The sequence below is a fragment of the Pan paniscus genome, chromosome 6 (assembly GCF_029289425.2).
Source record: "Pan paniscus chromosome 6, NHGRI_mPanPan1-v2.0_pri, whole genome shotgun sequence".
In the NCBI taxonomy this organism is placed as follows: domain Eukaryota; kingdom Metazoa; phylum Chordata; class Mammalia; order Primates; family Hominidae; genus Pan; species Pan paniscus.
In genome coordinates, this window is record NC_073255.2 from 77,492,291 (window position 1) to 77,517,143 (window position 24,853).

A 24,853-nucleotide genomic window follows, 5' to 3' on the forward strand; every position below is an offset into this window, starting at 1 on the left:
AAGTGTAAAAAATGAGGCAGAACCTTTAACTGGTGTTCACAACTTACCCAACATCAGAGAATTAATACTGGATAGAAACCTTATACATGTAAGGAATTTGGAAAGAACTTTGTCCATATACCTTAGAGAACACTACAGTATTTGCACTGGAGAAACACTTTACAAATGTTGGTAAAATGAATAGTTGGTAGTAAAACCATTAATGTTTTCTCACATCTTAGCAGAGAATTTGTATAGGAGAGAACTCCTGCAAATGTAATAAACATGAAAAAATTTTGTCTAAAATGTACATCTAGGAAACATCAGAGAGTTCATACAGAAAAAAAATCTACAGATGCAATAAATGTGGAAAAGTATTCAGTCAAAAATCAAGTCTAAATTAAAATAAGAGGAATCACCCAGCTGGTTGCGGTGGCTCATGCCCGTATTCCCAGCACTTTGGGAGGCTGAGGTGGGCGGATCACCAGGTCAGGAGATTGAGACCATCCTGGCTAACACGGTGAAACCCCGTCTCTGCTAAAAAAAAAATATTAAAAAATTAGCCAGGTGTGGTGGCAGGTACCTGTAGTCCCAGATACTCGGAAGGCTGAGGCAGGAGAATGGCATGAACCCGGGAGGCGGAGCTTGCAGTGAGCCGAGATCGCACCACTGCACTGCAGCCTGGGCGACAGAGTGAGACTCCGTCTCAAAAAAAAAAAAAAAAAAAAAGGAATCACCCTAGGAAGAACAAGGGTATTAACACTTTCACAATTTCCTTGAGCCTTGTGTTTTGGAGTGGCCAGTATGTCAATAGCACAAGAATCATAAAACAGAATTGTAGAATCAGGATCTCCTCTACCCTTCCCTGGGGGCCTCTGACATATGATAGGTAACTGGGCTAAAGAATGGAAGCTAACTGGTGTGGTGGCTCACACCTGTAGTCCCAGCTACTTGGGAGGCTGAGGCAGGAGACTCACTTGAGGCCAGGAGTTTAAGACCGTAAGACCTCATCTCTTAAAAAAGTTTTTTTAATTAGCCAGGTGTGGTGGTGCACACCTGTAGTCCCAACTACTTGGGAGGCAGAATCAAAAGAACAGTTTGAGGCCAGGAGTTTGAGACCAACCTGGGCAATATAGTAAGACTCCATCCCTAAAAAATTTTTTAATTAGCCAGGTGTGGTGGTACACACCTAGAGTCCCAGCTACTCAGGAGGCTGAGGCAGGAGAACCACTTGAGGTCAGTAGTTCAAGACCAGCCTGGGCAATAGTGAGACCCCACCTCTAAACATTTTTTTTAATTACCCAGGGGTGGTGGTGTTCACATCTGTAGTCCTAGCTACCTAGGAGGCTAAGAAAGGGAGGATCACTTGAGTCTAGGAGGTCAGGGCTGCACTGGGCTATGATTGCGCCACTAAACTCCAGACAGAGTTACAGAAGGAAACCCTGTCTCTAAAAGAAATATTTTTTTGAAAAAAGATAAACATAGAATAGGAGTCAGTAAGGGAACCTGAGGACGAATGATAGATGATACCAGGGTCTTCAAGAGCTGTGATCATAAGAACAATCAGCATCTGTCACATTCCACGTACACACTGGGACACATCACATTTAAAAAAAAATTTTGCCGGACGCAGTTGCTCATACCTGCAATCCCAGCACTTTGGGAGGCTGAGGCACGCGGATCACCTGAGGTCAGGAGTTCAAAACCAGCCTGGCCGACATGGTGAAACCTTGTCTCTACTAAAAATACAAAAATTAGCTAGACATGGTGGCATGTGCCTGTAGTCCCAACTACATGGGAAGCTGAAACAGGAAAATTGCTTGAACTCAGGAGGTGAAGTTTGCAGTGAGCTTAGATCGTGCCACTGCACTCCAGCCTGGGCAGCAGAGCGAGGCTCCATCTGAAAAAACAATTTTTTTTAAAATCAAAATATTTTGTTTTGTTTTGGTTTGGTTTGGTTTTGAGACAGGGTCTCATTCTGTCACCCAGGCTGGAGTACAGTGGTGCAATCATAGTTCACTGCCATCTCCAACCCCTCAACACAAGTGATCCTCTTGCCCCAGCCTCCCAAGTAGTTGAGGCTACAGGGGCGTACCACCACATGTGGCTAAGTCACATGTTTTGAGCCTACCCACTGTGCTCCATTTCTTAGCATTCTTAACCTACAAAACAGCTTTCACACTTGTTATCTCAGCATGACCTCATGATAAATCTGACACCAACCCTATGAAACAGAGAAAAAGGTACCATTGTCCTTTTTCTGATGAACCAATAGAGGTCCAGAAGAAAAAAGTGACTTATGACCCTAACAGTTAAAACCGCTATTTAAGCTGCTGTTGATGTTGTAGGTCAGAAAGTCTCGGCTGATGGTGCATCTCTGCTCTCCATGTCACAAGCTGGGCAGGAGAGGACTGGAGGACCCGCTTCCAAGAGGGCTTCCTCACCCTCATGTATGGTGCCTTAGTACTCCTTGGCCTCCGTCACTCTACAGGTGCCACATCTTCCAGGCCTCTCCACGTGGCTTGGACTTTTTACTACACAGAGACCTAATGGTGAACACACTTCTAAGGCAGATGGCTTCCAAGAGGCAGGAACTGGAAGCTGCCAGGCCAGCAAAAAGCTATGTCTGAACTGACCCAGAGTCATTTTTTCTGTGCCCTCTTTATTAAAGTAGTCACAAGGCCTGCTTGGGTCAAAGGGATGGACACTCTCCACTTCCTGATAAGGTAAAGTCAGGCTGAGAGATTATTCTGGTTACCTTTGTTCCATTTTCAGACTTTGATTTCCAAAATCCCATTTTCTAGTGCTTCCCGACAAATGACTTTTTTTTTTAAATACTGGGGTCTTGCTCTGTCATCCAGACTGAATTGCGGTGGCTCATGCCTATAATCCCAGCACTTTGGGAGGCTGAGGTGGGCGAATCACCTGGGGTCAGGAGTTTGAGACCAGCCTGGTCAACATGGCGAAACCTGTCATCATAGTTCACTACAGCCTCGATCTCCTGGGCTCAAGTGGTCCTCCAGCCTCTGCCCCCTGAGTAGTTGGGACTACAGGTGTGTGCCACCACACCTGGCTAGTTTTTATGTGTTGTAGAGACGAGGTCTTGCTATGTTGCCCAGCTGGTCTCCAACTCTTGGCCTCAAGCAATCCTTCCACCTTGGCCTCCCAAACTGCTGGAATTGCAGGCATGAGCCACCACACCTGGCCAGATAACACTTCTTGTTTATGTACCAAATGTAAATGATGCACATATATTTACCTTAGCAGAACATAAGTGCTTCAGTCATCCCTTGTCTAAGATTTTCCCCAAGAAAACAATTCAAATTTAACCCAATTTTTGGCAATTATATATTCACAAGTAGATGGTAAATTTTTGTAAGCCAATAAAAGACACATCCAGAATCAGCTCTTCTGAAATTAGTAGCGATTTTAGAAATATGTTTGCAAATGAAATGATCAATTCTAACAAAATCGGAAAAGGGATGTTGAATCTACCTAAGAAAATTAACTGGCCGGGCGTGGTGGCTCACACCTATAATCCCAGCAGTTTGGGAGGCCAAGGCAGGTGGATCACGAGGTTAGAGATTGAGACCATCCTGGCTAACATGGTGAAACCCCGTCTCTACTAAAAATACAAAAAATTAGCCAGGCGTGGTGGCGGGTGCCTGTAATCCCAGCTGCTCAGGAGGCTGAGGCAGGAGAATGGTGTGAACTCAGGAGGCGGAGCTTGCAGTGAGCCAAGATTGCACCACTGCACTCCAGCCTGGGAGACAGAGCGAGACTCTGTCTCAAAAAAAAAAAACAAAACACGAAAGAAAATTAACTCTGGATACTTGACAATCACATTATCAGCATCATTTGCATGTAAACATTCTACTCTTATCAAAGATTCTTATCTAGTCATTAAAGTAGGCCTTGTACTTGGCTAAATGCTTGTCATAATTTCACAATTTTCACTCACTAGGGCTGGCCACCTCCAAGATATTCCAATTAAGAATTTATTATTTGGGCTGGGCACGGTGGCTCATGCCTGAAGTCCTAGCACTTTGGGAGGCCGAGGTGGGTGGATCACAAGGTCAGGAGTTCGAGACCAGCCTGGCCAACATAGTGAAACCCCATCTCTACTAAAAATACAAAAAATTAGCCAGATGTGGTGGCGGGTGGCTGTAATCCCAGCTACCTGGGATGCTGAGGCAGGAGAATTGCTTGAACCCAGCAGGCAGAGGTTGCAGTGAGCTGAGATCATGACATTGCACTCCAGCCCGGGTGACAGTGCGAGATTCTGTCTCAAAAAAAAGAGTTTATTACTCTGTCACACTTTCAGGACACTGAGTAGACATATGGTTAAATTCTGTCTAAAGGACATATCCCAGGCTATAGCTGCTCTGCCTCTGTGTGATTATTATTTTTTTGCCTTGTGTTTCTAATGAAAATAATCTATTGATCCTGTTCAAAAGAGGAACACACAGCTCCAAATCATTACCTCCTGGCAGTAACTGATTTTTGAGTCCTATCTGCTTCACCACACTCCTTTAATGGCAGTTGAATAAATATCTAAAATGCAGACTTTTCAGTCCTTTCTGAAGGATAGTGTTTTCCAAGAGGGGGGCAAAAATCAATAAAACTAACAAATATTTGCTGCACATCAAACTATGTGTTCAGTGCCAAGCTAGACACCCTCAGGGTCTTTGTCCTTAAGGAGGTTACACACAGCAGTGGAAACAAGATAAGGTCAAAAGGGTAATTCTGAACTGCCTGAAAGGGACCTCTAACCTGCCATTTGACCTTCCCTTGCTCCTGCTCAAATAACAGCTCAGGGGACCAGGGAGGGACATGCGACCAAAGCCAGCCAGTGTAAGCCATTGCTTGTGTGTGGCCTGGCTCAGGGAGACAAACTGGTACAATCCAATTCTCACCAGAATTTGAGCTAAAAGGCATAGAAATTTTTGCCAACGGGGTGGTGAGCACTAGAGCTGAAAGGTCATATCGATTTAGGGAAGAGGGCAAACTATTTTCAACAACAAAAAGAGGGCTAATCTGCACAAAGAGATGAATTGCACAAACCCACAGCACACAATCAGAAAGAGAAAGAGAAGACAGGCTTCAGTTTGTTATGCCCAGATACATTCCCCAGAGACTGCTTCTATTTTGATTTCTTTCCTCGGATTCTGTGAGATCTCTTTACAAGGCAACAGCTCCTTTTTGGGCCTGAGATGATTTGACTATGTTCTGTGCCTTAGAACCCAAAAGCCCAAAAGAATCTCATGCACTTATGTACTAAATGCTGCATTGGCTGGGCGCGGTGGCTCATACCTGTAATCTCAGCACTTTGGGAGGCCAACATGGGTGAATCACCTGAGGCCAGGAGTTCGAGACCAGCTGGTCAACATGACAAAACCCTGTATCTACTAAAAATACAAACACTAGCCAGGCGTGGTGGCAGGCACCTGTAATCCCAGCTACTTGGGAGGTTGAGGCAGGAGAGTCGCTTGAACCAAGTAGGTGGAGGTTGCAGTGAGCCTAGATTGCGCCATTGCACTCCAGCCTGGACAACAAGAGTGAAACTCTATCTCAAAATAAATAAATAAATGTCACATGGGCAGTGTTGACAATTCTTGCAACCAGTGTTCACTTGACACAGTGCTGGCTTTGGGCTGCAGTTGAGGACTAGAATTTTAAAACTGAGCACAACTCGAAATGATGCAGATAATACTGGCTCTTTCTAAGCCCAGAGACCTTTTAGTTGTTGGCAAATAGCATATAACAAAAACTCCTAACAAAAACTGCTAAATTGTCTTAGAATAAAGAACTGGCTTGCCAGGGGGCAGGGGTGAGCAGGAGACTGAATTGGGGCTACATACCTTTTTGTGTCTTTTGGAATTTTGTTAACATATGCATATTCAAAAAATAAATAAGCAATTTATTTTTTCACAGACAGCACACTTGGGCATGAGCAAAACATGTAGCAATGCTACGTTTTCATGAAAACAACATCTCGCCCTAGAAAAACATTTTGTTATTTGACCTGGTTACTGGGTCTACCACGGTCTGGTTCAAAGGAATTTACTCAATCCTGCTGCCAGCTGCCCACCTTCCAGAACATTCCATTCCAGCCACTCTGGTCTGATAAAAAAAAGTTGCCTTTTTCCTGTATTTTAAAAATAATAGTACTCTCTTGCAGATCTACCAATATAATAAGTCCATTTAGAGTCAATAAGTAAATATTTCAAGAAACTAAAAATCCAAAACAAACTTATACATTAAAAAAAATTGTCTTCTGGACGGGCACGGTGGCTCACGCCTGTAATCCCAGCACTTTGGGAGGCCAAGGCAAGTGGATCACGAGGTCAGGAGTTCGAGACCATCCTGGCTAACACAGTGAAACTCCATCTCTACTAAAAATGCAAAAAAATTAGCCAGTCGTGGTGGCATGTGCCTGTAGTCCCAGCTACTCAGGAGGCTTAGGCAGGAGAATTGCTTGAACCTGGGAGGTGGAGGTTGCAGTGAGCCGAGATCACACCACTGCACTCCAGCCCAGGCAACAAAGGAAAAAAAAAACTGTCTTCTACTTTCTTCATTCTGAGGTTTTGCTTTTGAGGTTCTACTCAGGAATGCTCTTCTCACCCCAATCCCTCGCCCCCATGCGTCTCACTCCTCCACCCCCTGGTGCTACCACCTGCTCTTCAGGCTGTGAAGAATTTTCCTCTTGAAGCCCTCCCAGATCCGACCAACCCATTTTTCTACTTCATCTATAGTTTGTTCAGGCCATTTGTCAATTTCTCATGTCTCTTCCAATCAGGCACTGTACACTCTATAACCCTAAAATAAATATTAGTTTTTTCTTGGCTTAAACCATTGTATTGAGTGGCTACTGACATTGTATTGCTGTATAACCTGTCACAGGTAGACCCTGCTTCGCTAGAGATCAGGGACTATGGTCTACTTCAAATTCCCTAACTGAATATAGAAGATTCCCAGTAAATATGAATTAATTGAAAACTATATGCTAAAAACTTTTATTAGTGCACACACATAAAAAATCAGAAGATCTGGGCTGGGCGTGATGGCTCAGGCCTGTAATCCCAGCACATTGGGAGGTCGATGTGGGTAAATCACCTGCGGCCAGGAGTTGGAGACCAGCCAACATGGTGAAACCCCTGTCTCTACTAAAAATACAAAAATTAGCTAGGTATAGTGGCAGGTGTCTGTAATCCCAGCTACTTGGGAGGCTGAGACAGGAGAATCGCTTGAACCCAGAAGGTGGAGGTTGCAGTGAGCCGAGATCACACCACTGCACTCCAACCTGGGTGACAGAGTGAGATCCCATCTCGAAAACATAAAAAATAAAAATAAAAAAATCAGAAGATCCACGTTCCCAATTCACCCAGCTGCATACGTTGTTCACCGTGTTTCCATAATCTTCTCAAAGAGCTACTATAGTCAATTTCCAATTACTTGTGTCACTGGGGAACACAAATAGTCTGAAAAATGAAACCCACAAATAATCCGTACATTTAATTTTAGTGGATGCTTCCAGCCAGTATGAAAATTTCCCACTGTGAATGTCACTGTTGTTCCTGCGCCTCCTCTCTGGCAGGGGCAAACATTGCCAAAAAAGTCATCTTAGCAGGAAGAAAGGAAAACCAGGGTTCGAAGGATCTGGGGACTGGCTAATCACAGCTAATCAGGCTGCAAGTAATGCAGCTTGACCGTGAGTCACAGGAGGCATTGCCCAGTGCGGTGGCAAAGGACAGAGTGGATTTGTAGGACCCCACCCTGAATTCCAACTCATAACAGCACTCTGACCCCTTAGGTCACTGGCTATGTGTAACCCTCGGCTAAATCAGCCAACCGTGCTGCCATTTCTTCATTCTGGGCTCTGCAGCAAAAATGCATGTGGAAAATAGTACAAGAGGCTGGGTGCAGTGGCTCACACATGTAATTCCAGCACTTTGGGAGGCCAAGGCAGGCAAATCACCTGAGGTCAGGAGTTTGAGAACAGCCTGGACAATATGGTGAAACTCTGTCTCTACTAAAAATACAAACATTAGCCGGGCATGGTGGCACACACCTGTAATCCCAGCTACTCGGGAGACAGAGGCACAAGAATCGCTTGAACCCAGGAGGTGGAAGTTGCAGTGAGCCAAGATCATGCCACTGTACTCCAGCCTGGGCAACAGAGCAAGACTCCATGTGCCAATTATACATATATATGTATATATGTATGTGTGTACTGATAGAAGATGTGTACATGTTATACATACATACAAAGCAAACACTGTGCCTTGGAAATATTAGATATGCTCAAAATGAAATGGGACTGATTTAAGCAGCATTCCATAGGGAAACTATCTATCAGAGCCTTGAATGCAAATGGCACTTGGGTCTACTCATTTCTGATGACTTTTAAAAATAACTAAAAGGCAGGGCTTGTTTTGTTTTTGTTTCTGTTTTTAGAGTTGGGTTCTCACTCTGTCACCCAGGCTGGAGTGCAGTGACTCTACCATAGCTCAGTACAATCTTGAACTACTGGGCTCAAAGTGATCCTCCCACTTCAGCCTCCCCAGTAGCTGGGACTACAGGCATGTGCCACCACGTCCAGCTAATTTATTTTTATTTTTATTTTTTGTAGAGATGGGATCATACTATGTTGCCCAGACTGGTCAACAGTCTCAAGTGATCTTCCCTCTTCAGCCTCCCAAAGTACTGGGATTACAGGCATGAGCCACTGCACTCAGCCATTTGTTTTTTTAAATCCAGGCTGCCAAGTTAATATGCTTTATATTTTAAACATATTACATATGTTTATAAGTTTAAACATATAACAACTAATTTATTTCTTCTAGTCTCCTCTGAGTTGGGACTGTGTTAAATGTTGCCAACAACTTGCCTGAGGGCTGGCTCTATCCATAGAAGTGTTTGAGTGTTTGGCTCACCCAACGTGGTAGTCTCCAGTTCACCAGCACCTGCTCCCTGCCTACCTTTTTTTTTTTTTCTTGAGACAGAGTTTCACTCTGTCACCCAGCCTGGAGTACAATGGTGTGAACTCAACTCACCGCAACCTCCACCTCCTGGGTTCAAGTGATTCTCCTGCCTCAGCCTCCCAAGTAACTGGGACTACAGGCATGCACCACCATGCCCGGCTAATTTTTTTGGATTTTTAGTAGAGACAGAATTTCACCATCTTGGCCAGGCTGGTCTTGAACCCCTGGCCTCAAGTCATCCGCCCACCTCAGCCTTCCAAAGTGCTGGGATTACAGGCAGGAGCCACCACACCCAGCCCTCCCCGCCTACTTCTCCCAGGGCACGGAGGGCACATGTCAATTGTTCTCATCACTTGACACCTGACCTCCCTACCAATTTTCATTCTCTACCTGGCTTCTCTAGGCATTAACATCTCCATTCTGCAGCCTACTGTACTTTCTAAATTGTAGCAAAAATATCTCCCATCCCACAGTTCTTCTTACAATGGTACTTCGATACTCTTTCCATGAAGATATAGAGGTCTAACTTCCTTTCTCTTGCATTTGGACATGTCTGTGGACTACAGTACAAGTGACACTATGTGACCTCCAAGGCTAGGGCAGTTTCCACCCAGTGAGGTGCTGGAGATTATACCAGCTCTTGAAAGCTAATTGTATACATCTCTTCCCAATTCTATGTTCAGTAGTTTAAAATTAGCCATGTTGGGATTATTTACTCCCTGGAAATTAGCAAACACTGCAAATTAGGGCTTTTTCTACCCCAGGAAGCCAATTGTTCAACATTGGCTAGCACTCTGCTTCACCTGCTTCTTTTGTGAGCTCACTCTCAGAACTAAGCCACCATGTTGTAAGGAAGCCTGAGCAGCTTGTGGAGAGGCCGAGAGGGAGGAAAACCAAGACCCCTGGCCCTCATCCCCCCCTGAGCTCCCAGCTCACTTCCAGAACCAACTTGCCAACCATATGAGAGAGCTGTCCTAAAGTAGATTCTCCAGCTCCCAGCTAATGCCACAAAGAGCAAAGACCAGCCTTCCCAAGGAACCCTGTCCAGTTGCAGATTCATGCAGAAAATTGCAAATTCATGAGAATCTGTTGAGGTAAGGGATGACTTGTTCAGCAGCAATAGTGACAAGAACATAGTTCCTGGTAGCTTGGAGTAGTTCAGCTCTGCCTTGCATAGGCCCTTTCACCTTTAATCCACCAGCTTTGCTCTTGTTTTCTGGTTCCACAATATTTCACATCCAACGCAAATTCAAGTGCACTTGGCCATTTCTTTGGATCAAGGCTGACATCCTCCCCTCCAATAATTCCAGGATCTCTATCCCTAGCTGCTCACAGTTCAGCACCCAATGATTTGAGCTGGAGTTTGTCTGCTTCTGTTTTCCTGAATCTCTTGCTCCAGGTATTCCTGACTTGAAAGTGCACACTTCCGACAAAGCAGAAACCTAGAGAGTTCCACTCCTCTGTACCCACTGCTGTCGTTTGGAATGCTTTCTCTCTGGCTATTGCAAGGTACCTGACATTTTGGACAGAAAGAGGAAACATCCTTATTTAGCATTACCTGAAAAGTTTCCCTCTCTGTCATAAATTACTGAAGCTACCTTACTTCCCATAACTCACTTTCAGACATGACATCTGCCACAGTTTAAGTTTGTCCCCACCAAAACTCTTGTTGAAATTTGATCCCCAATGTGGCAGTGTTGGGGGGTGGGGCCTAGTGGGAGGTGTTTGTTTCCTGGGGGTGGGCTCCTCATGAATGGCTTTGTACGTTCTCCTGGTAGTGACTTCTCACTCTGGCAAGACTGGGTTAGTTCCCTCAAGTGCAGGTGGGTATAAAGCCAGGATGCCCCTTGCATTTTATCCCCTTGCACATGTCTGCTTTCCCTTTGACCTTCTCTGCCATGTTGTGATTCAGCACAGAATCCCATGCCAGAAGCCAGGGCCATGCCTTGAACTTACCAGCCTGCAGAACTAGGAGCGAAATAAACCTCTTTTCTTTATAAATTACCCAGTCTCAAGTATTCTGTTATGGCAACACAAAATGGACTAAGACACCACCCTTATGTGGCAGAACATGATTTTCTACTCACTTGTTTCATTTGTACCCATGTGTGAGTAGCATGAATAAGATTCTGTCCTTGTCTTCAAGGATTACCATCTACTGTGTATATATGCCTGAGGGAACCGGGGAAGACTTCTCTCTCTCCATCTGGGTTTTAATTTTTGAATAAAAGTGCAGTTGACAGGGAAGAAGGAAAGAAGGAAGGGAGGGAGGGAGGGAGGGGAAGGAGTGAGGGAAGGAGGGGAAGGAGTGAGGGAAGGAGGGGAAGGAGTGAGGGAAGGAGGGAGGGAGGGAAGGAGGGAGGGAGGAAAGGAGAGAAGGAGGAAGAAATAAGGGAGAGGGAAGGAGTGAGGGAAGGAGGGAGGGAGGGAAGGACGGAGGGAGGGAAGGAGGGAAGGAGGAAGAAAGAAGGGAGAGAGAAGGAAGGAAGAAAGGAAGGAAGGAAGAAGAAAGGGAAGGAAGGGAGAGAGAGAAGGAAGGAAGAAAGGAAGGAAGGAAGAAGAAAGGGAAAGAAGGGAGAGAGAGAAGGAAGGAAGGAAAGGAGAGAAGGAAGGAAGGAAGGAAAGGAGAGAAGGAAGGAAGGAAGGAGGAAAGGAAGGAAGGAGGGAAGGAAGGAGGGAAGGAAGGAAGGAAGGGACAGAGGGAGGGAAGGAGGAAGGGGGAGGGAGGGAGGGAAGGAAATATTCATTGCTTCTAGGCAGAAGGAAAAATATGGATAGGTTTGGAGAAGAGCAAGAATTTGGATATATTTAGAGCAAAAGGTACACAGAGAGTTCAGAAGATGGCTTGGTGTCAGATTAAGTTTGACCTTTATTCTACAGGCAATGTAGTTACTAAAAATAAGACAAAATGACATGATCTGATCTGCATTTTTCTAAAAATAACTCTTTCAGAGGCAGATTGGAAAATGGCTCAAAAGGGAACTTAATTGCAGGAAAGGAGGACAATCTGAAGGCCATTGTTTGGCTAGAGGCATTGAGGACTACAAATGAGGTGGTGACCATTGGAATGGAGGAGAGATGGGACTTGTGGGTTAAACATCAGAAGATTGGGGAGTGCTTGCATCTGGAGGCTGCAGGGAGGCTTGAAGGGATTGGACTGTATGGAGGAGGAAGAGGAGGAGCAGGAAGAGTTATGTAATGGTAGCAGAAGTAGCTTCAGCAGCAAACACATATATGACACTATATACCAAGCATTATTTTAAGGGCTTTACTGTATCATTATTTAATTCTCACAGCAATCCTGTGGAGTATATTTTATTATTATTATTATCTCAATTTCACAGATGAAGAAACTGAGGCACAGGGAGATGAAGTCACATACACGAAGTCGCAGAGCTGGGATATTTAAATTGGGTTCTTAATGATTTCCCAGAACTGCCTCTCCAGGGAATTAACATGAGGCAGAAAATGCATAGGGTGACAATCAGACTATGAAGCAGTGGACCTAGCTCCTAGAGTGGGTGCCATGAAGATGAGGAGGAAAGGCCTTTTGACAGAAGAAACAGAGCTAGGTAAGAGTAAGATCTAAGGGACTACCAACCTCTACTTCCTTTCCCACCTCAGCCTTCCTAGCTTTTCATGACCAATGGCCTCCAAAACTCCCAGATAAAGGTTGACACTCTTGTTGAGTGTCATGACACCCATCAGCAACCATAGTTCTGCTGCTCTGGGATCCTGGCATGATCACAAACTTTGGACCCAGTGTCTCAGCTCCACGTCCTCCATTGATGCCAAGCATACCTGGAGTCAATAGTATGGGGAAGCCCCCAAGAACAGCTTCCTTTCCTTCTTCTCCCACTGACCCTGCTGTGGAGCCAGTTGACAGCCCTGTCCTTGGCTCCATCACACGCTCTGCCAAGCTGGGCACTGTGTCTCTGGGCTGGGCACCGTGGTTCATGACTATAATCCAAGCACTTTGGGAGGCCAAGGTGGGAGGCTTGCTTGAGTCCAAGATGAGCTTGGGCAACACAGCAAGATCCCATCTCTACAACAAATAAAAAATAATTAGCCAAGGGGTGGTTCCAAGATGGCTGAATAGGAATAGCTCCAGTCTACAGCTCCCCACATGAGTGACACAGAAGACGGGTGATTTCTGCATTTCCAACTGAGGTACCAGGTTCATCTCACTGGGGCTCGTCGGACAGTGGGGGCAGGACAGTGGATGCAGCCCACCAAGTGTGAGCCGAAGCAGGGCGAGGCATCACCTCACCTGGGAAGTGCAAGGGGTCAGGGAATTCCCTTTCCTAGCCAAGGGAAGGGGTGACAGATGGCAACTGGAAAATCGGGTCACTACCACCCTAATACTGCACTTTTCCAACAGTCTTAGCAAACGGCACACCAGGAAATTATATCCCTCGCCTGGCTCAGAGGGTCCCACCCCCACGGAGCCTCACTCATTGCTAGCACAGCAGGCTGAGATCGAACTACAAGGTGGCAGTGAGGCTAGGGGAGGGGAGCCCACCGCTGCTAAGGCTTGAGCAGGTACACAAAGCAGCCGGGAAGCTCGAACTGGGTGGAGCCCAACACAGCTCGAGGAGGCCTGCCTGCCTCTGTAGACTCCACCTCTGGGGGCAGGGCATAGCTGAACAAAATGCAGCAGAAACCTCTGCAGACTTAAATGTCCCTGTCTGACAGCTTTGAAGAGAGTAGTGGTTCTCCCAGCACGGAGTTTGAGATCTGAGAATGGACAGACTGCCTCCTCAAGTGGGTCCCTGACCCCTAAGTAGCCTAACTGGGAGGCATTCCCAAGTAGGGGCAGACTGACACCTCACACGTCCGGGTACCCCTCTGAGATAAAGCTTCCAGAGGAACGATCAGGCAGCAACATTTGCTGTTCAGCAATATTCGCTGTTCTGCAGCCTCCACTGCTGATACCCAGGCAAATAGGGTCTGGAGTGGACCTCCAGCAAACTCCAACAGACCTGCAGCTGAGGGTCCTGACTGTTAGAAGGAAAACTAACAAACAGAAAGGACACACACACCAAAACCCCATCTGTACGTCACCATCATCAGAGACCAAAGGTAGATTAAACCACAAAGATGGGAGAAAACAGAGCAGAAAAGCTGAAAAATTTAAAAATCAGAGCACCTCTCCCCCTCCAAAGGAACACAGCTCCTCGCCAGCAATGGAACAAAGGTGGATGGAGAATCACTTTGATGGGTTGACAGAAGAAGGCTTCAGACGATCAAACTTCTCCAAGCTAAAGGAGGAAGTTCAAACCCAACACAAAGAAGCTAAAAACCTTGAAAAAAGATTAGACAAATGGCTAACTAGAATAACCAATGTAGAGAAGTCCTTAAATGATCTGATGGAGCTGAAAACCATGGCACGAGAACTACGTGATGAATGCACAAGCTTCAGTAGCCGATTTGAACAACTGGAAGAAAGGGTAGCAGTGATTGAAGATCAAATGAATGAAATGAAGCGAGAAGAGAAGTTTAGAGAAAAAAGAGTAAAAAGAAATGAACAAAGCCTCCAAGAAATATGGGACTATGTGAAAAGACCAAATCTACATCTGATTGGTGTACCTGAAAGTGACGGGGAGAATGGAACCAAGTTGGAAAACACTCTGCAGGATATTATCCAGGAGAACTTCCCCAATCTAGCAAGGCAGGCCAACATTCAAATTCAGAAAATACAGAGAATGTCACAAAGATACTCCTCGAGAAGAGCAACTCCAAGACACATAATTGTCAGATTCACCAAAGTTGAAATGAAGGAAAAAATGTTAAGGGCAGCCAGAGGGAAAGGTCGGGTTACCCTCAAAGGGAAGCCCATCAGACTAGCAGCTGATCTCTCAGCAGAAACTCTACAAGCCAGAAGAGAGTGGGGGCCAATATTCAACATTCTTAAAGAAAAGAATTTTCAACCCAGAATTTCATATCCAGCCAAACTAAGCTTCATAAGTGAAGGAGAAATAAAATCCTTTATAGACAGGCAAATGCTGAGAGATTTTGTCACCACCAGGCCTGCCCTAAAAGAGCTCCTGAAGGAAGCACTAAACATGGAAAGGAACAACCAGTACCAGCCACTGCAAAAACATGCCAAATTGTAAAGACCATCGAGGCTGGGAAGAAACTGCATCAACTAACGAGCAAAATCACCAGCTAACATCATAATGACAGGATCAAATTCACACATAACAATATTAACCTGAAATGTAAATGGGCTAAATGCTCCAATTAAAAGACTGGCAAATTGGATAAAGAGTCAAGACCCATCAGTGTGCTGTATTCAGGAGACCCATCTCATGTGCAGAGACATACATAGGCTCAAAATAAAGGAATGGAGGAAGATCTACCAAGCAAATGGAAAACAAAAAAAGGCAGGGGTTGCAATCCTAGTCTCTGATAAAACAGATTTTAAACCAACAAAGATCAAAAGAGACAAAGAAGGCCATTACATAATGGTAAAGGGATCAATTCAACAAGAAGGGCTAACTATTCTAAATATATATGCACCCAATACAGGAGCACCCAGATTCATGAAGCAAATCCTTAGAAATCTACAAAAAGACTTAGACTCCCACACAATAATAATGGGAGACTTTACACCCAACTATCAACATTACACAGATCATGAGACAGAAAGTTAACAAGGATATCCAGGAATTGAACTCAGCTCTGCATCAAGCGGACCTAATAGACATCTACAGAACTTTCCACCCCAAATCAACAGAATATACATTCTTCTCAGCACCACACCGCACTTATTCCAAAATTGACCACATAGTTGGAAGTAAAGCACTCCTCAGCAAATGTAAAAGAACAGAAATTATAACAAACTGTCTCTCAGACCACAGTGCAATCAAACTAGAACCCAGATTAAGAAACTCACTCAAAACTGCTCAACTACATGGAAACTGAACAACCTGCTCCTGAATGACTACTGGATACATAACGAAATGAAGGCAGAAATAAAGATGTTCTTTGAAACCAATAAGAATGAAGACACAACACACCAGAATCTCTGGGACACATTTAAAGCAGTGTGTAGAGGAAAATTTATAGCACTAAATGCCCACAAGAGAAAGCAGGAAAGATCTAAAACTGACACCCTAACATCACAATTAAAAGAACTAGAGAAGCAAGAGCAAACACATTCAAAAGCTAGCAGAAGGCAAGAAATAACTAAGATCAGAGCACAACTGAAGGAGACAGAGACACAAAAAACTCTTCAAAAAATCAATGAATCCAGGAGCTGGTTTTTTGGAAAGATCAACAAAACTGATAGACCACTAGCAATACTAATAAAGAAGAAAAGAGAGAAGAATCAAATAAAGGGGATATCACCACTGATCCCACAGAAATACAAACTACCATCAGAGACTACTATAAACACCTCTATGCAAATAAACTAGAAAATCTACAAAAAATGAATAAATTCCTGGACACACACACCCTCCCAAGACTAAACCAGGAAGAAGTTAAATCTCTGAATAGGCCAATAACAGGCTCTGAAATTGAGGCAATAATTAATAGCTTACCAACCAAAAAAAGTCCAGGGCCAGTTGGATTCACAGCTGAATTCTACCAGAGGTACAAGGAGGAGCTGGTACCATTCCTTCTGAAACTTTTCCAATCAATAGAAAAAGAGGGAATCCTCCCTAACTCATTTTATGAGGCCAGGATCATCCTGATACCAAAGCCTGGCAGAGACACAACCAAAAAAGAGAATTTTAGACCAATATCCCTGATGAACATCGATGCAAAAATCCTCATTAAAATACTGGCAAACCGAATCCAGCAGCACATCAAAAAGCTTATCCACCACAGTCAAGTTGGCTTCATCCCTGGGATGCAAGGCTGGTTCAACATACGCAAATCAATAAATGTAATCCAGCATATAAACAGAACCAATGACAAAAACCATATAATTGTCTCAATAGATGCAGAAAAATCATTTGACAAAATTCAACAACCTTCATGCTAAAAACTCTCAATAAATTAGGTATTGATGGGACGTATCTCAAAATAATGAGAGCTATCTATGACAAACCCACAGCGAATATCATACTGAATGGGCAAAAACTGGAAGCATTCCCTTTGAAAACTGGCACAAGACAGGGATGCCCTCTCTCACCACTCCTATTCAACATAGTGTTGGAAATTCTGGCCAGGGCAATCAGGCAGGAGAAGGAAATAAAGGATATTCAATTAGGAAAAGATGAAGTCAAATTGTCCCTGTTGGCAGATGACATGATTGTATATCTAGAAAACCCCATCATCTCAGCTCAATATCTCCTTAAGCTGATAGGCAACTTCAGCAAAGTCTCAGGATACAAAATCAATGTGCAAAAATCACAAGCGTTCTTATACACCAATAACACACAAACAGAGAGCCAAATAATGAGTGAACTCCCATTCACAATTGCTTCAAAGAGAATAAAATACCTAGGAATCCAACTTACAAGGGACATGCAGGACCTCTTCAAGGAGAGCTACAAACCACTGCTCAATGAAATAAAAGAGGATACAAACAAATGGAAGAACATTCCATGCTCATGGGTAGGAAGAATCAATATCGTGAAAATGGCCATACTGCCCAAGGTAATTTATAGATTCAATGCCATCCCCATCAAGCTACCAATGACTTTCTTCACAGAATTGGAAAAAACTACTTTAAAGTTCATATGGAACCAAAAAAGAGCCCGCATCGCCAAGTCAATCCTAAGCCAAAAGAACAAAGCTGGAGGCATCACGTTACCTGAATTCAAACTATACTACAAGGCTACAGTAACCAAAACAACATGGTACTGGTACCAAAACAGAGATATAGACCAATGGAACAGAACAGAGCCCTCAGAAATAATACCACACATCTACAACCATCTGATCTTTGACAAACCTGACAAAAACAAGAAATGGGGAAAGGATTCCCTATTTAATAAATGGGGCTGGGGAAACTGGCTAGCCATATGTAGAAAGCTGAAACTGAATCCCTTCCTTACACCTTATACAAAAATTAATTCAAGATGGATTAAAGACTTAAATGTTAGGCCTAAAACCATAAAAACCCTAGAAGAAAACCTAGGCAATACCATTCAGGACATAGGCATGGGCAAAGACTTCATGTCTAAAACACCAAAAGCAATGGCAACAAAAGCCAAAATTGACAAATGGGATCTAATTAAACTAAAGAGCTTCTGCACAGCAGAAGAAACTACCATCAGAGTGAACAGGCAACCTACAGAAGGGGAGAAAATTTTTGCAATCTACTCATCTGACAAACAGCTAATATCCAGAATCTACAATGAACTCAAACAAATTTACAAGAAAAAAACAAACAACCCCATCACAAAGTGGGTGAAGGATGTGAACAGACACTTCTCAAAAGAAGACATTTATGCAGCCAACAGACACATGAAAAAATGCTCATCACCACTGGCCATCAGAGAAATGCAAATCAAAACCACAAAGAGATACCATCTCACACCAGTTAGAATGGCGATCATTAAAAAGTCAGGAAACAACAGGTGCTGGAGAAGATGTGGAGAAATAGGAACACTTTTACACTGTTGGTGGGACTGTAAACTAGTTCAACCATTGTGGAAGACAGTGTGGCGATTCCTCAAGGATCTAGAACTAGAAATACTATTTGACCCAGCCATCCCATTACTGGGTATATACCCAAATGATTATATATCATGCTGCTATAAAGACACATGCACACGTATGTTTATTGCGGCACTATTCACAGTAGCAAAGACTTGGAACCAACCCAAATGTCCAACAATGATAGACTGGATTAAGAAAATGTGGCACATATACACCATGGAATACTATGCAGCCATAAAAAAAGATGAGTTCATGTCCTTTGTAGGGACATGGATGAAGCTGGAAACCATCATTCTCAGCAAACTATCACAAGGACAAAAAACCAAACACTGCATGTTCTCACTCATAGGTGGGAATTGAACAATGAGAACACATGGACACAGGAAGGGGAACATCACACACTGGGGCCTGTTGTGGGCTGGGGGGAGTGGGGAGGGATAGCATTAGGAGATATTCCTAATGTTAAATGATGAGTTAATGGGTGCAGCACACCAACGTGGCACATGTATACATATGTAACTAACCTGCACATTGTGCACATGTACCCTAAAACTTAAAGTATAACAATAAAAAAAATAGAAAATCTGTTTACTTGTTTGACTGTTATTTATGGCCTTATAATAAAACTTATCAAGCACATTACAATAATAAAAATGTTATCAAATATACCATCTGCTGCTCGGTTGTCATATGAATTTTCTATTGTATTTGATAAAATAGTGAATAAATTATCATTTGTTTTCCATTAGAAAATTGTGATACTTAATAAGTGCAAGAGGTTGATTTGGGAGGTGATCCCAGGAAGTACAAAGAGGACAGGGAGAGAAGTGAGACAGAAAAGAGTGAAAAGTCAATGAAGGCTATATCTTCAATCGAATTGATTTTTATTTATATTTTTTTGAGTGTTGAGTCAAAACTCCAAAATTGCCACATGCCTGTGGTATATTCCTTGTATAATTTGTTAACTCAGGGATGAGCTATTACTTCATTCCTGCAGAAGTTGTTCAATTTAGTGTGCATCTGGATCACTTGGAGGGTTTGAAATATCACAGATTACTGGGCCTCTCCTTCATGTCTTGCTCTGCAGTTCTTGTCCGTGGCTCAAGAATATTCTTTTTTTTTTTTTTTTACAAGTTCTCAGGTGTTTCCAATGCTGCTTATTCAGGTAAATGACTTGGAGAACCAATATCTGGGTGCATATTGTGTGTCTTCTCCAGCAAGGATATTGGCCCACAGAAGATGCAGTCAGAGACACAGGTGTCTGAATGGTTTTAAGTAGGCTTTGGTGTTGGTTATCCAAATGTGAAAGTGGGGTCGTGTGTGTTGGAGTTCTCCTGTGGTTTCACCTTAGAAGCCTGAGGACTGTTCCTGCTCCATAGCAATCAGTTCACTATACACTCAGAGCATAAGTGTGCAACCTGGATTGGAATCTAAACTTTAATGTCTCAGACAATGGATGTCTGCTCTGTGTGAAAATAACTGAATGGGCCGGGTGTGGTGGCTCATGCCTGTAATCCCAGCATTTTGGGAGGCTGAGGCAGGCAGATCACCTGAGTTAAGAAGTTCAAGACCAGCCTGGCCAACATAGTGAAACCTCATTTCTACTAAAAATACAAAAAATTAGCCAGGCGTGGTGGCACGCACCTGTAATCACAGCTACTGGAGAGGCTGAGGCAGGAGAATCGCTTGAACCTGGGACGTGGAGGCTGCAGTGAGCCAAGATCACACCACTGCACACCAGCCTGGGCAACAGAGTGAGGCCCTGTCTCAAAAAAAAAAAAAAAGGGAAAAGAAAAGAAAAGAAAATAGCTGCATGAACCATTGAGAGTCTAAGAGAAGAGACAATTCAAGGACAGGGCCTTTCAGAAGAGATAATTGACTAGAATTCCTCCTGTTGCTGTGGGGACTTCATGGGGGAGATGTGGAAAAGATGATGGTGGTTGCACTGGAGATTAGAGGTATGAGGTCAAATCCAGGCCTATGAGAGAGGCTTCATTTTTCTGGACACTGCTTTTCACATCCAGGTGAGCCTCCTTATGGTAATTTCCTTGATTAGCAAAATCTCACCCAGGGGGCTAGATTTGTTTTGCCATTTCAGGGAAAGCTGTGGGTTGTAGCATTGGCTCCTTGGGACCACTTTTTGTTCTCCCCTATTTTACCAAATTTGACATTTTCTTTCAATGGATGCCTTCAGAAATATTTAATCTTTATGCAGAGTGCAGCAGCTTATGCCTGTCATCTCAGCCCTTTGGGAGGCTGAGGTTGGCAGATCACTTGAGGCCAGGAGTTCAAGACCAGTCTGGCCAACATGGCAAAACCCATCTCTATGGAAAAGAAAATGCAAAAATTAGCCTGATGTGGTGGTGCACACCAGTAGTTGCAGCTATTTGGGAAGCTTAGGCACAAGAATCACTTGAACTTGGGAGGCTGAGGTTTCAGTGAGCTGAGATCATGCCACCGCACTTCAGCCTGGGTGACAGAGCAAGAACCTGCCTCAAAAAAATAATTTTTACTGCCTATGTATTGGGTAAAATTATTTAAATAGATTTCTCATCTCACATCCAATCACCTTTCTCAAATTATGAATAGGTTTGAGAACTTTTATTTTTAGGCAATATTTGTTTGTGTTTAAAATAATTTGCCCACTTTTGTTAGTTTTGTTTTGTTGGAGTTTTTATTAAAATAAATTATCTGCTTACAGAATACACTGTAATTCATTATATAGTCTCTAATTAATTTTCACTTTGTTGCTGTTTAAACTTTTAGAAAAAATAACATTGAAATGTATTAATCTTATCCTAAATTACTTTGATGTTTTATTTTATACTTACAGAAGCCTTCCCAAGTAGCACATGAAATTCTCATGCTTAAGTTTGTTTTTCTCATGTTATTTGTGTTTGAATCAATCATCTATCAGTTAGTAATATATTTTTTAAAATATTATTTAAGAACTGTGTGTATTCTTACACAATGATAATTAATTACTTTCTATTTTTTGGTTTATAGTGTATACTAAAGCTGACAACTTCCCTTTTTAAAATAGTGGTGAAACACACATACTATAAAATTTACCATTGTATCTATTTTAAGTGTACATTTTAGAAGTAATAAATGTATTCACATTACTGTACAATCATCATAACCATCCACCTCCAGAACATTTTTTATCTTGGAAAAGTGTAACTCTGTACCCATTAAACAACAATCTCCATTTTCCCTTCCCCCTGTCCTTGGCAACCACTATTGTACTTTCTGTCTTCATGCATTTACCTATGCCAGGTACCTCATAAAAGCTGAACCACTTAGAATTTGTTGTTTTGTGACTGGTTTATTTTACTTGACATAATGTCCTTAAGGTTAATGCATGTTGTAGCATGTGTTAAATTTTTTGGTGTTTTTTTTTTGTTTTTTTGTTTTTTTGTTTTTTTTTAGACAGACTCTCCCTCTGTCGCCTAGGCAGAGTGCAGTGGTACAATTTCGGCTCACTTCTTTCTCTGCTTCCCGGGTTCAAGCGGTTCTCCTGCCTCAGATTCCCGAGTAACTGGGACTACAGGCACCCGCCACCACACCTGGCTAATTTTTGTATTTTCAGTAGAGATGGGGTTTCACTAAATTGGCCAGGCTGGTCTTGAACTCCTGACTTCGTGATCTGCCTGCCTCGGCCTCCCAAAGTGCTGGGATTACAGGTATGAGCCACCATGCCCAGCCTATTTTTTTTTTAAGATAAACTATATCCCATTCTATGTGTGAGAATGGAAGGTCCTGACCTAAGCAGTTTTGGAAAACAGTACTTTAATTGGATACTGTAAAACTCAAGAACTATACAAAAACACTGTATTCTAGTTGAACAATTTGCTTCCCAAAAGGGTATGGACTAGCAATTCTGAGTCTACTTTACACGTTTGTGTATGTCTACAGACACACACACACATACACACACACACACTTGTTCCAATATGCAAGGATAAAGTTGTCTGTCTCCAAAACTGGTACAAAGCCTGGGAAATATGAACCAGATTTGTGTGTGTATTCGAGTAACCAGTGCCATTCACCTCACTGATCCAAACATCCTACAAGTTGCAGATATTGATGGGAGTACTTTCTGGAGTCACCCTTTCAATAGTTTATGTCACCCCAAACAGCTAGAGGAGTTTATTGTGATGGAATGCAGCATAGTCCGAGATACAAAATGTGGTGCAGATGCTGGAATGATGTAAAAAAGCATACCCTCAGGGAAGTCTGGGTACAGAAGACATCTGAAATGAATACAGATAAACAGTATTTTTGTCGTACTCATTTGGGACATCTTCGGTGTTAGGGTTTGATTTGGCCAGCTGTAATTTAAATGATGAGCATGTCAATAAAATGAACTCAGATAGAGTTCCAGATGTGGTATGAATCAAGAAGGACTAAGACTGGACCAAACATCAGTGATGTAGAAACTGGAAATTGAAGGAGCTTGCGAGAGAGAGAACATGGATACAGATGATGAAAGGCAATACCAAGATTTTCTTGAAGATCTTGAAAAAGATGAGGCAATTAGAAAAAATGTCAACATTTACAGAGAGTCAACCATCCCTGTGGAAAGCGATGATGATGAAGAGCACCTCGAATTAGTCTGGCTGAGATGCCTGAAGACCTTCTCCCATGATGCCACTGGTGAAGAAGGTGCATCAATGACGATATAATGAAACGTTGTAGACTGTTTCCACATACGTGGGCTTAAGAAGTTGGACAAGATGACCTTAAGTGTCTCTTCCATCTATGCCTCCAGATTTCAAGAGGAGAAATTAAGTTTTAAACCTGAATAAACACGATTGTTTTGATTGCTCACTCAAAGCACTGAAAAACATGGAGGGCTTTGAAGTTTTAGATAATAAACGATTGTGGAGAATGTAATTATTATTGTTATTTAGGCTATTTTACATGTGAAATTTTATCACTGTGCTTTTTTTATGAGGCACTATAGTATTTTCACATAGTATAGTACCCTGGATGTAAAAGCTAAAAAATTGTGATTCCTTGGACATTCACTAAATCTTCAAGCAAAAACACATTTTTACATTCTTTTTACATTGATTAGTGAAAGACCATATGAAAAATCATTTTTAATATTGTTAATATTGTTACATACTTTGGTCCACTTTACATCATTTTTATGTTCTTGAGGGAGGGAAATTAGGGTTCAGTTTATCACTGGATATTCGGGAGGCAAGTCAATCTTTTTTATTTCCTTATAAAATTAACATCTTCAAAAGCTGTTAAACAGAGGGTTGTCTTAATTTTTATTGCAGTAGAAGGAAATATATTTAAAATATTTATAGATTTGTAGCAAATAGAGACTCATTATTTAAAGATTAAATAACAATTTTTTCTTTTGTTATTTTTGCCAATTTAAGGCAGTAGCTGCATATGTCATATAAATGTCTTCCTACTACGTCAAAAATGTTGCTTTTAAAATGTTTGTTTATAAATTGAGAAGGAAGGAATTTTCTCTCTGTAAGTTTCTATCATTGAACACGCCATCATCAAAAAGAACATTAGAATCCAGCATGAAGATAATGACTAGTAAAAATGAGGTACATACATTATAAAACCATTAATCAGATTTCAATGAGGAATGCTTTCCACAACCTTGAAAGAAAAACTGTGGCTTGGGTTTTAAAGTGTTCTGAGAATGAAGTATTAAGATCTTATTTCTATAGGCAAGATCAGACTTACTAAGTATGCCACAACTAACAGCTGATTCATTCATTCTATGTGTGCCACTAAATAAAGAGATTGAGCAAGTAAAAAAAAAAAAAATCTCCCCAAGAGTCTCTCCAGAAAAAAAGGGCTGCCAAGACCATCTTGCTGTTGGTGAGTTTCTTTGTGGTCACGTACTGGATGGATTTGAGTCTCTCATCCTACTCGATCCCGATACCAACCTATGACCCAGTCATCCTGGGTGTCCAGAGGTGTGTGACCAGTGCCTATGCCACTGTGAACCCTTTGGTGCTAATAAGGTCTGAAAAAAGGATAATTGATATTCTGCAAATGATGAGACAGAAGTATCACATATTTTTTCTTTGAAAATAATTATCTGAAAAAGATATTCTAACACCAGTTAAATTATTGAAGTATCAGAAAATTTGATATTTTATTTCATTACATTATATAGAGTTTAACGCTGTTATTTTATGTTAATCATTTGAAAACTGATGCTGCCAAAGACTTGAGGGATCCTTTAGTTCATTGTCCACCATGATTTGATAGCCCAATATGTTTGCAGT

General features: G+C 42.4%; 1 pseudogene; it reads left to right on the plus strand.

The window, feature by feature from the left end:
- LOC117981227 (60S ribosomal export protein NMD3-like) overlaps positions 1–23,269 on the plus strand; it is a 35,651-nt pseudogene extending 12,382 nt beyond the window's left edge.
- The last annotated feature ends 1,584 nt before the right edge of the window (positions 23,270–24,853 follow it).